Source organism: Mastigoproctus giganteus, chromosome 9 (assembly GCF_048544385.1).
Source record: "Mastigoproctus giganteus isolate SK-2022 chromosome 9, ASM4854438v1, whole genome shotgun sequence".
Lineage (NCBI taxonomy): Eukaryota > Metazoa > Arthropoda > Arachnida > Uropygi > Thelyphonidae > Mastigoproctus > Mastigoproctus giganteus.
Genome location: NC_143583.1, coordinates 50,583,935 through 50,597,068, shown reverse-complemented (window position 1 = coordinate 50,597,068; position 13,134 = coordinate 50,583,935). Strand labels below are relative to the sequence as shown.

The 13,134-nt window shown below is 37.1% G+C and overlaps 1 protein-coding gene across 1 annotated transcript in view; it reads right to left on the bottom strand.

Moving 5' to 3' along the window:
* The window catches only part of LOC150080211 (protein timeless homolog), a 734,420-nt gene that overhangs the window by 158,678 nt on the left and 562,608 nt on the right, over positions 1-13,134 (bottom strand). The window lies entirely within an intron of this gene.

Below are 13,134 nucleotides of genomic sequence, written 5' to 3'. Positions count from 1 at the left end.
TACCTTTCCAATGCCATTTTAGTATCACCAAAAAGAAAACTTATGTGGCTCCCATATGGGCCATTAAACAGAACTCTCTGGCTTCAAACGCCCAAAACTAATGACCCAATACATTCTGAAACGTCTGTCACCGATACCGCACTACGCATCTATCATACAGTCATCAGCCGCCAAAACATATCAATCAAAATTGTGAGACATTGAATTCTGGATTCTAAAAGGACTCAAAAACATAGCAGGCAGATAATAATGGATCCATAATGTACACCAACCGCAATGTCACACAACGGAGGCAACAAATTGTGACCAGAAACCTCATAACCTTTCCCAAGCTTATCACAGGATGGATCGATGACCTGGAAAGTGTGTCTACTCACCTCAAATCGGAGGTAGGAATCAAGAACCTCCCCCCCCAAGATACCTAAACCTCGGAATATGGCATGCCTCAACCAAAAGATACTCAGCCAATAATTTAGATGCATTCAATTCAGATACAGATGCGGAGAAGCTCTGCATCAACAAGGCGTACAGAAGATCGGCCCTCACAGATTTATAAAACTTTCAACTACGATATCAAATCTACGTACTTTTCAGACACCGCCTAAAGGGGAATAAGGTCAACAGCTGCAACATATGAACTATTGCTAAGTACATGAACTATGTCTAGGTTACTTTAAGAGACGCTGGAAAATTTTTTAAGGATCATCCCCACTCTCAACTTCACATTAAACACTGGTTTGTCAAAAATATTTTGTGGCTTTTTTTTGTTTTTATTACGAAATGTTTTTCGTGACTCATCCTCTTGTTACTGATCTCAGGAGTGATTATAGCTTTCCAGGGTGTACCAATCGAATTTTACAACCTCCAAACGTTAATTGAACTTTATTGGTACACTACGTTGTATATAGATCTCTATAACAGAATTTTTATAATTAGATACGTCATTTTGGCTGCCTGTAAGTGAAAAACTGAACCGCACAACATTTTCCCAAACAACAGTATTTAATCGCTTTGTGCATTTTGTTTCCACACGGTTTAGCCAGTGTATACAATGTCTAAGAAAAATAAACAATACAACAACAACAAATATAATTTAGTTACAATATAATATATGAACAACCTATGTGATATGTATGGAAAAAAGAAATAGCAATCGTCTGATTTCGATTATTTATTATTCCGATTTTAATTAAATTTGCAAAGGCTATACAAATCGTTCTAAAAAAAGTAAAATATAAAATTTCATGAAAATTCATCTACTGAGAATCGAGTTATTAGATGCGAACGGACGGGTAAAGGAATAATAATAACTGACGGATTTTTACTGATCTGATTTTAACGAAATTTGGGAAGGGCTCGACAAATCTTTCTAAAAGAGCAAAATATAAAACTTTATGAAAATCCATCCTCAATTATTTTCAGAATGGCCTAATATCGATAAAAGGATGGTTGAGTGGAAGACGACAGAGGGTGGCAATCAATGGACACTGCTCTTCGTGGATTAATGTTATTAGTGGAGTCCCACAGGGTTCGGTGTTGGGTCCACTGTTGTTTTGTATATTTATCAATGATATTGATGAAGGTATATCAGGCTTAGTATCGAAGTTTGCAGATGATACAAAGGTTGGCAGGGTTGTTAATGACAGTAATGGCAGTGTGCTACTGCAACAGGATCTAGAAAATTTGGGAAAATGGGCCTGAAGTTTAACATTGACAAATGCAAAGTCCTGCATATGGGTAGAAGTAACCCCAGAGGAACGTACCAACTGTGGGTACGTTCTTTGGGTGGTAGAAAACGAAAAAGACTTCGAAGTAATTGTGCAGTCAGATATGAAGTTTTCTCAACAATGCTGACAGGCTGCAAGAGCAGGCCATGGGGTTTTGTCAATGATATACAAGAATTTTGCTAGCAAGGAAAAGGAAAAGGAGGTGATTGTCCCTCTGTATAAGGCAATAGTCAGGCCACGCCTTGAGTACTGCGTACAGGTCTGGAGGCCTCATTTTAGGAAGGATGTAGATTTGCTTGAGCGTGTACAGAGAAGCGCAACAAGATTGGTAAGGGGAATGAAGGGATCCTCTTACCAAGAGAGGCTTAAGTTCTGCAAATTGCAGCGGCTGGAGACTAGGCACTTGCAAGGTTCTCTGATTGAGGTATAAGGCCCTGAATGGGTTGAGCACGCTGAATTCTGATGGGATTTTTCCACTTGTTCAGATTACGAACCTAAGGGGGCATAAATTCAAATTGAGGAAAGAGAGCTGTAGAATAGATGTGCGGAAATTTGCCTTTAGCCAGCGTGTGGTTAATTGCTGGAACAAACTTCCATCTGTCGTTGTGGAAGTTGATAGGTTAAATAAATTTAAGGAGGAACTGGACAAACATTTAGAGGGAATGGTTGTGTGAATTTATTTATTTATTTATTTTTTTTTGTTGGCTGATGCTACATAAGCTCATACACACTTGCTTTCTTGCATCACATGCAACGATTACTATTTAAGGGGTCCAGCTGAATATACTAACGAGATTTTATGAGGTGATTCGTGCCAAAGGAGGGGGAGTTACGTTATTAATTGAAAAATTACACAGATGACTAATTTTTTGTTCAATGTTTGTATTGTATGCATCCCACTGAAGTATCGAATGAAACTGTGCTAAAATGCTATTATCCCCACGTAGTTCATAGCCTGCAATTTTTTTTTCAAATAGCCAAATTTTTGTGATTTAGTTTCATGTATATCTGTGAAATCGAAATTTTGCAGGCGTAGAACTACATGAGGGAAACAGCATTTCAGCACATACATCACCAATAATCAAATAAAAAAGGCTATAAAAATAACTCATTTTCTATTAGTTTTCTGTAGTTAGTCTGTTCTGTGCATTTCTGTAGTATTCCCAATGTAGTTCGGCGGAGGGCTGAAGAGGCCGCCAAGGCAATTAAGGTAATGCGGGATCGATATATCGTGCCTATACACTTGAATGCATTCCATAGTCAACAACCCAGTTTTGTTTTCAATTACCTACTTTGAAGTTTGCATAAGATATATAAGCACTGTGTAATTTATTTCTACTAATCTATTAATCTTTCCTTGCTTTACTGACTCATGCAAATCCTTTCAGATTGCATACGCTAGTATACTTATGTTGCATGGCCAATGATTCCGTTGCGATAATACGGATATTTAAAGAATCTCCTCTGAACATTCTGTGTGTCATTCCGTAATGCTGCTTGGTGTGTGGATCTCGAACGCATGATGCATAAACATTCCTAAGCATTTCAGCAATAAACAAACAGTGTCTTTATCAACCCTGAATGTAGAAATATTGAAGTAAAGCAAGGTGTGCTTCCTGATGAGACTGTCATTCTATAAACTAATTTAGCTATACTGTTTACATGTTTATGAAAGGTACTACAGCTTCCAAGATAACAGTCTATCCCATCAGATCTACATATAACATAGTTTATTTATCTTGACAGTCTTCACTATTTGATATAGTACTTGTAACTGTGTAAAGCTTAATATTATCAGAGTATATTAGACTGTGAACACCATTTACTGAAGATGTTAGGAATATCACTGAACTGTACGGTCTAGGGTCGATCCTTTAAGGATACTCCAAACTGTATAATACGGTAACGGAAAGGATGGTTCATAACAGCAACAAAATGAAATCTATTCTGAAATAGATTATGAAGCCACTACAGAATGGAACTAATACCCCATGGCACACCAAGTTCAACAGGTGAAACAGGAGACTATGGTTACCTAAATGAAATTTTTAGAATATATAAATGGATAGCATTGATTATTTATCTAAAGATGAGTTCTTTTGTTCCATGCTTACGAAAAATTTCGTCTTGGTTTTCAAAATAATGTTGAATGTTTTAAAGGAAAATACCATGGTCTTCTAAATGCCTGAATGAATATTCCATCTATAAAATATTTACAAAAGAGTAAGTGAAGAGGCCGAGTTTTGACATTTCTTCGCAGAATCAGGGTAATTATCACATTAAGTTAGGGAATGAAATGTATGAATTTACCGAATTTGACAACTAGGAAATCAAGTATGCTAAAGTTAAATTAACAATCTAAAACTGAAGAACTGCGCATAGTGAGTCAAGTTGCTTTATTAGTATCTGGACTGTTTTTGAATACGGTTATGAATATGTTAGCAGGGGAGTTACGATTGTTAGCTGTTTAAGACTGTGCAGAATACAGTAATCAGAAAATCTGGGGGTTCGACTTTTTAGGTTCAACATATTTCTAAAATAGCTTAACACTATCTTCGAACAGTTCAGATTACACAATGTTCAATTTTCAGCACGGTAAGAGAAGTCTTCATAGTCCTGTGTTTCACAGAATTAACAGGGTGAATTACAATTTGAATTTTTTAATTTATTAAACTGCCAGACAGCCAGCCAATCTTTTTATACATTGGGCGATTTTCAACATGACTGAACGTTCGAGACTAGTCTATACTCGTAAGAAATGGCAATTGGACAAGCACCAAGCTTGGTATGGAATTTGGCATGTCTTTGTTTACTTACAGGCTAGTCAGCTTACTAGACCTTGCCTTCGTTCATTTGAAAGGTAACAAAAACATGGTCCATAAACGAATACTCCAGTTGGGAATGAATACAGTTGCGTAAAATTGAATGGGAAGTTTAACTTCATCTTCAATTTCACTTCAATCAGGATAAACAAGTGAGAGGAGGATAATGCCTTAGAGCAGAGGTTCCCACCTTTTATAGCTTGAGCCCACTTTAAGGGGACTCAAGGTATGAAAAAAATTATGAAATTTTTGTGAAATTTATGAAAAATTTAAACCGCTCACACACCCCTCTAGTTCTAGAACAAGTGCAAATAAATAAATAAACAAACATAAATTTATCTCAGAATATACATACTTTTATAAATTAATACGTACTTAAATACATTTAGTTTCAAAGAAATAAAATAAAATACGAATAATAGAAATAAATAAAATAAAATACGAATAATAGAAATAAATAAAATAAAATATGAATAATAGAAATAAAAAAAAATAAAATAAAATACGAATAATAGAAATAAATAAAAAAACGCTTCGAACCTGGATTAGTGGGATTGTTTGTCCACATTTTTAAAAAGAGCTACACGTAAACATCAAGTAAACATCTTAATGTAACCCCCCTCTCCCAAAACCAAATGTATTCCCTGCACTTTAAGAACATATGCTTTAGATACATTCAAAGTACGTTAAAAAACAATGAAGATTTTTTTAAAGCTGCAGACAACCAATCACCAACTGAAGAGTCATCAATCCCAAAACGCCATCAATTACAAATTCAGCTCTTTGAAGTACAGTATACCCAAAAAACTCTGGTAATCAAGTTTCTATTCATAATTCAATGCTGTTTTCATTCGAATACAAAGTTTGGTCGACCCTATGTCTTTATAGATGATTGAGACTTTATTCTTACTGTAATTAGTGCTAAGTCAGGTGATACAAGAATTCTTAATTGGAGATTAGTATTAACAAGGCCAAATGATTCAGGAAGCGGACTTTTTCTGCATCAACCGAGAAAATATAAATAATAAAATAAATAATAGAGAATATGCATATCCTTCGCATTTCCACCTGGTTTATTATTAAGGTATATAAAGGTAGTTTTATATATCTTAATCGCTTCTCTCCTTAGATGGCTAGTTGTCGAATTCTGCAGTACACATCTTTACATGTGCATCGATTCGCAGTCATCATTAATTCCGTGGCCTTTTGAAGCAATTGTATGCTTTTCTTTTTGATGTGGTATCCACATCAGAATGCAATATTTAAAATGCGGTCTAACCATCGTCTTGTACAGAGAGAAAATAAGTCCTTCTGCCTACTAGCAAAGGCCCTATAAATCATGAACAAAACACCATATGCCTTCGTAGCCTGTTTCCTGATAATTTCAATGGTAACTATATGCCAGATTTATCGCAACAGCTGTCTTTTTCTTCTTGAATCACTTTTAGCGCCTTCTAGCTCCCCTCCCTCCAGCTTATAAGTGACTCCAGCATTTCTGCTCCCCAGATGCATAACTTTACATTTAGAAGCATTAAACTTTAGTTGCTATTTTTTCTTTTTTTTTTTACTATATACGAGCTAGGCCACAATACATTTTGAAGCATCATGGCCAGGTTCCGATTGTTAGCCACCTTCCCGACAATCTTTTCCTTTCAACGAACTTTGACAGTTTCCCTTGAATATCCACGTCATTATCATTAATGAAAATTAGAAATAGTAGGGGACCCAACACTGACCCCCCCCCAGTGATCCCACTTCTTACACTAGCCAACCTTGAAGATTGACCATTTATGACAACCTTCTACCTCCACCTTTTAGCCAACCTGCGATCCAGCGTGGAATCTCATTAATAACTCCAGTTTATATAGCAGCCTTCCATGAGGGACGGTATTAAGAGATTACTTTAGCCAGTTCAAGCAGGTTTTGATTACTATTTAAAATGTTAAAGTTTGATCAATCGGCAGGATGTGAAAGTCCAATTTGCAACATCCATTTAAAATTTATAATGTACAATGAAACAAGACTGCTATTTAATTCCAGGGATTTGAAGTTTTAATGGTGATAATGTTAAAGACTTTCAAATTAATTTGTTGTATTCTTTGGAGTAGCGAGTAGCTAATTTATATATCTACTCTGTTATCTTTTATTCAAACTGCAAATAACCGTATTTTTGAATCTAATAAGATAACTACTGATGTCAAATTCTCTTCGAGGTTGGGATTTTACAGAAAACATTTCCTAAATTTCATTCTGTACAGTAATGAGAAAAAGTTAACTGGAATCATGGAATACGTGCAGAGAAGGCACAGAGTTTTAATGCATTTCTGATGTGAACCATTAGATGAAATAATTTGTAGAACAATGCACTGTACAAAGCATACTACGTTTAATTGTCGCACAATCATTATGAATTAGAGGAATTTCCAAACAGGATTTTCATACTAAGTAAACTTATTATAAACGCCATTAAAAAAATAATTGCTCTTTAACTTTCCTGTTCGAGTCACTTTATTTTAAATTATAGAATTAAATTAGTAAACTCTAATTCAATACTCTATGACTACTACATATTTCAAATAATTAGTATTTTTTCCAGTCCTTAAAACTGCATTTTTAAATACAATATAAAACTAGAAACCCATACCGCTACGTAGGTAATTCGTTTACGTAACGTAATTTTTTCCCCGGATCTAATCCGTTTTTCTCTCTCTCTCTGTACTATATATACATATATAGTACAGAGAGAGCGACTGATTACTTTTATTTAGTATTGGCTATAATTCGCCAAAGCACTGACAAAAAATATCGCGTAAAACATTTTAAATTAATTGGTCAATTGAAATTCCATAACTTTCTTCTCTTCTAGAAGCTTCATCTACTGACGCAATCTATTTCATACGATTTTTTTTTTTTTTTCAATCTAAAAGGTATGCCATATCTTTTCCGGTGGATGTGGGCTCGACAAGTATGTCGCATACTATCTCTTGATTTGCCTCCAATTCCGAACCCATATAGTGTAAAAAATGCATTCAAACAGTTGGAATACATTCATGTATTCAAAGCAACTTTGTCAGATCTTTTCAGTCAAGAATGCCACTTTCTTATGGCATACGGTACTTTTACTTTATGTGTCAATATGGTATGTAGGAATTTCTCCAACTTTTTACTATTCGTATTCATTCAAGGCCAGATCGAAGCAGCGCATCTCTCATATCAGATTGTCAAGCAGTCTTCTTGGAACATTCGTAACACGAATATTTTACGGCCCCATTTTATGCGACATGAACTTTTTTTATTCTCTTTTTTTTGTGAAAGTCTGCCTGCTTGCTGAATAAAAACCTGAATAAAAATCCTAAAAACTCTTTCTAGGAGGGAAGGAGGGAGAAAGAAAAAGCAACACTCTCATTAGACCTTTTAATTCAACGATGAAATGAAAAACGCCAACTTCTTAAAGTTCTTCGTGTAACGAAAGGAGTAGACTAGGCTATTTCCACTGGTGAAGTGGTTGGTGAAGGAAAAGGGAGGGGGGGGGGGTTGGCCCATCGACTACTTCAGTCATTATACGAGTGTTCACATGATGCTAGACGTGAATGTTATTGTGCATCATGCTGCACTCCGATAATTCTCCAAAATGGGTTCAGATTGAAGAACCGCAGGACGCTTTTTACCGTGATGTAAAACAGTTGTATCAAGCGCTGTATTAACTGTATGGTCCCCATACTGATCCAATCAACAAGCTTCCATCTGTTGCCAAGATGGTATTCACAGGCTTCTTCATTACCGCAGATTTAGCCAACCCAAATGTCCGGAAACCACTAACGAAATAGTTCCTTTTATTTGAAAGTTAATCATCATTAGAAGAATTATTTTATTTTTGTTTATATCTTCCAGTAATTCTCTATTTACAGTTATCAGCTGTTTTGCCTTTCTACTTTGTATATCTGTTTTCTCATGAACTGCATTGCGTATAACTGCGACATCTGAACTCACCGACGAGTACACTCGTTTTCAGTCCTCTAGCGTCCAACCAACATGTTGTTGACACCACAGCATTCGCTGTCGCCGATGATCAGCGGTGAGGAGAGGGAGTCTCTTGATTTGTCTACTGTGGAACCACATAACCCTGAGGTGTGCGGGTCATCGTCATTTGGGATATTGTTCTTGATTTCCCCATATTGTATTACGATGTCAACTGTCGCACAGTGACCTGCCGTTGAGCCTGTAAAACGCGCAGCGCCCTTCGCTCACCATGAATATCCATCTTGCGTAATCCTTTACAGTTCTGTCGGTGGGAAGTGGTTTGACCCGATTGATACCATTCTTTGCTCACCTTAAGTCTTCTTGAAACAGTCGGATGCAAATTATCACTGCTCTAGTGTACAAAGCTATTCGGCTTTTAATACGGCGAGCTATATGGCACAGTCTATTACGGATGGGATGGTCACAATTTAGTGATCACTGAGTATATACATACATTCCTCCAATCAGCGCATAGCAACAAACATAATATTTAGTATTTTACCTAAAATGTATGATATATGGATGGCCCATGTGGTATGTAAGGGAAAAAAAAAAGTTAGTTAATTAACAAGTTAGTGAGTTACATTTCCGGCGCGTTGGCAATTAGTAATAATTCATGATTTCTAAAAAGAAAAGAGTACCAGGATCTGCAATACCAGGGTACCTGCCCACCCACCGATGAGAGGTCAATAGATTTGAAACAGTGTCGTCTGGGTGGTGGAACTCACTGAGAATAAGTAACAATAGTCTTCTCTATCAGTGAAGCGTACTTATTCGAGGTAGTGCAATACCATGGCAACTCGTTGGGACGGAACAGCACAACATGAGATACAGAGCAAATGATGCCTCCCACACTAACTACCATCGTAGTTTCTTAAGAGTTATATATAGTGTATCTACACCGATATTATATAGAGATTAAACTCTTACTCTTAACGTATTATGCGTTGTGCATTTAGTTATTTTTAAAAAAGAAAAGAGAAAAATGCCAACGACTTTTAGACGAACCGAGAACATTTCGTTTCAGCAGATCCTCTATGTTGCCCATTCATTCGGTCAATCTGCGCACAGCAACAAATACAATATAAGGTACATCGAAAGCCTATATGATATGCATAAAAAAAAAAAAAAAAGAAAAACAAAAAAAAAAAAATAATAATAATAATAATTGCCGGATTTTCACTGTTCCGATTTTAATGAAATATTCGATCACAAATCGTTTAAAATTTCACGAAAATCCATCCACTTGGAGTCGAACAATTAATGCAGACGGACGACAAAGAAACAATAACTGTTGGATTTATATTTTTCCGATTTTAATGAAATTTGGGGTGGCCCCACAGATTTTTCTAAACGAGAAAATTATGAAAAATCCTTCCATTAGAAATCAGTTTTCACATGCATACGGATATAATCAAAATAACAGGCACTTTACGAACGTATGCTAACGCGCCTAAAAATAGAGTAAGAGCACGTGGAAAAACGTTTCGTGAGTGGGTTGGACCAGGGAAAGCGCGTACATCATCTTCGTACATTGCATCATCACTTAAAAGATGATAGGACTGAAAATATAGTTAAACACAGAAGTGCAGATCCGATTTCTGAATGTAAAGGGTAATAAACTGGCAGAAATTCATCGTGAATTGGTGGATATGTACGGATCAAACGCTAAGAAAACAGGTTGCACTCCTTTCGCCAAAATCAGGCAGCAAACTGCCACCACGAGTCTTATGGCACTATGATTGAGATGCCACAAATTTTTCAACCTTGCAGTAAGTGACTTCCATCTCCTGGGAACTCTGAAAGAGCATACAGCTGAGAAGCGATTTGCAACCGGTTGCGACATGCAGTATGCTGTTATTTACTTTTGAGAAAGGCAGTGTCTGATTTTTTCCACGCCGGGACAGATGCCTTTATGTCACGATACGACAATGCTAAACTTGTACGGCGACTATGTAGAAGATGAGATGTGCCAACGCCTTCTTATACGTTATGAATCACACAGGATTGCTTGTAAATCCTCATATAACAAATAAAGTATTCCAAAGAGTACAACAGCTGCGGAAAAATCTTTTGAGATTCGAAGCATTATGAACTAAAATAAAATCGCAGCAATTCAGAAAAAAGAATCATAAAATTAACTAAATTAGCAACAGTGATGATTAAAAAAAAGCAGGGCACGATTCTATTAGTAAAAGTTTGGGATAGCCAAAATCCTTTACTTCTTTATTAATTTCAGTTCTGCGTCAGATGTTTTTTATTTTATAAGTATACTAGTAGAAGATGATAAATATGAACAGGAAACTGAAATGAAGCATGCCAGCTTGCTAGGGAACGTGTAATTGAAATCTTGTTACGCGACTTAAGAAGCTCCCATACTTGCTGTGTCAAAATTTGATTACAGCATTTCGGTATAAACATACGTCTCCTGAGTTTTCTGCCTACAAATAAAAATTAGGAGAGATTTCACATCCACTACAAATTGAACAGAATACAAGATTACTTTGAATACGATATTACTTTATGAGGAAAAATGTGAACAGAGTACCTGGTAAAGACAGAAAAACTTTAGTAAAATAGAAACAAAAGCTTCGATTTTCAAATTTGTAATCCATTACGAGCCATATATATATACATCCACGACTAGCTTAAAAGAGAAATAAAATAATAAAAACATTATGCCAGTCCGAAGATAAGCTAAGCATCAAGAGTGATTATACTGATCATCCCCGAATAGCAGTTAAGAAGAGAAAGTGGCATCACCCCGCTGATACAAGTTATTGATTAATACTTAGAAGAGAAGAAACATAATAAATTTGAAAAACGTGAATTTCCTAGTTTATGAATTCAAGAGATTCTAATCACCAAAATTGTCTATACGATTCTGCTGTTTTTGTAGTAGGGTTTTAAGAACATCAGCGACTAAGGCCATATTGCTCGTGTATATTGTCTGTAAACTGCGTGTGTTTTGAGGTCAATTTTCTGTGTACATAACGAAAAACCAGAGTTTTCGGGAGAAAAAGCCATGCTAACCTTGCCTGAGACCGACTAACTCAGCCACGCTGTGTAAAGGCTCATAAAAATTCCTCCCGCTGTGGAGAGGACGGCAATCTTAACAACTGTGCTATACTACTGTGGGCCTATAAGATGCATTTATCGGTCGACAAAATTAACAGAACGCGTAGAAAACGTTGTGTAATTCGTGCAGCTTGCGATGAAGTGGGACAAAATTTGGTATGGTGGTGAATCATACTAAATAACGATGAAATGTGGAGAGAGTGAGAAAACTGCAAAATGCTCGAAAATATGGTCACATGACAGTACGGCATGTGATCCCCTTCAACGGTTAAACAGGCCTGACAGTGGTGAACCATGTTCGATATATGGGTCTCCATAAGATTCTGTGGCAACAAATCCCATTTTTCTACCAGCGCAGACCTTAGCTCACCAAGTGACTGGGGAGTTGGCTGTTGGCGTGCAATGCAACTCCCAAGGGTGTCCCACACATGTTCGATAGGATTTAAGTCTGGTGATCGTGCTGGGCACGGCAGTCGTTAGATATCTTCAGTTTCAAGATATCCCTCCACCACTTGAGCTCTATGTGCAGTAGCGTTGTCGTGCATGAAAAGAAAGTCAGGACCAACAGCACCCCTAAAAATTGCACATAGGGTTCGGGGATCTATTCTCGGTACCTCTGCGCAGTTAGAGCACCCCTATCAAAAACATGAAGAGGGGAGCAGCCTTTGATCATTTTCTGCCACACACGAGAACACCGCCTCCACTGTGAGTGTCCCCTTCTCTGATGTTGCCGGGATACCGCCGCATTCCTCATTGTCTTCAAATGAAATAAGGTCTAGAATCTGTTTGTAGACTAAAACGAGACTCAAGAGAACATAACTGTACCCCATTTATCACATTTGCTCCAAGTCACATGTTCATAGCACCAATTTCGACGATCTGTGCGGTGGTTTGGGGTTAATGGGATACGAACAATTGGCTTCCTCTGGAAGAGTCCACTTGAATTGAGCCTTCTTAACACAGTCTAGTTGGAAATGTTTTCACCTGTAGCCGCAGCAACCTCAAGGGACAGTTGATGACAGAACATCGTAGGATTCTTGCTGTTAGAGCCAGATAGAGATCAGTTCTGGTTGACGTAGCCCTAGGGCAATCTTTTCTAGTTCTTCTTGTAATGGTTCCTGTCTCCTGAAACTGCTTTTATACATAGTGTCGAGACGACACTGCCCGACACATTACGACAATGTGTCACGTCCGCTTTCGACTGCCCGACTTCAAATCGTCCAACGGCCTGCCATCTCAAAGAATCATCTAAATGACGATGACTTGCTGTCCCGAGTACTGGAGATGTGGCTATTAAACTGAGCAAGCCAAAAACGGAGAATGAAGTTATATGGTCGCAACTCGTGTTTTTATAGGCAAGAATAATTTGCATAATGTGCGGCTCTGTAAAGTGGTAGATCGATTTCTATTGGAGACTCAGAATTTGCACGTCACGATGCCTATTATATGAATTTTGTCGGGCAGTATATTTCATCGAGTTCAATAAA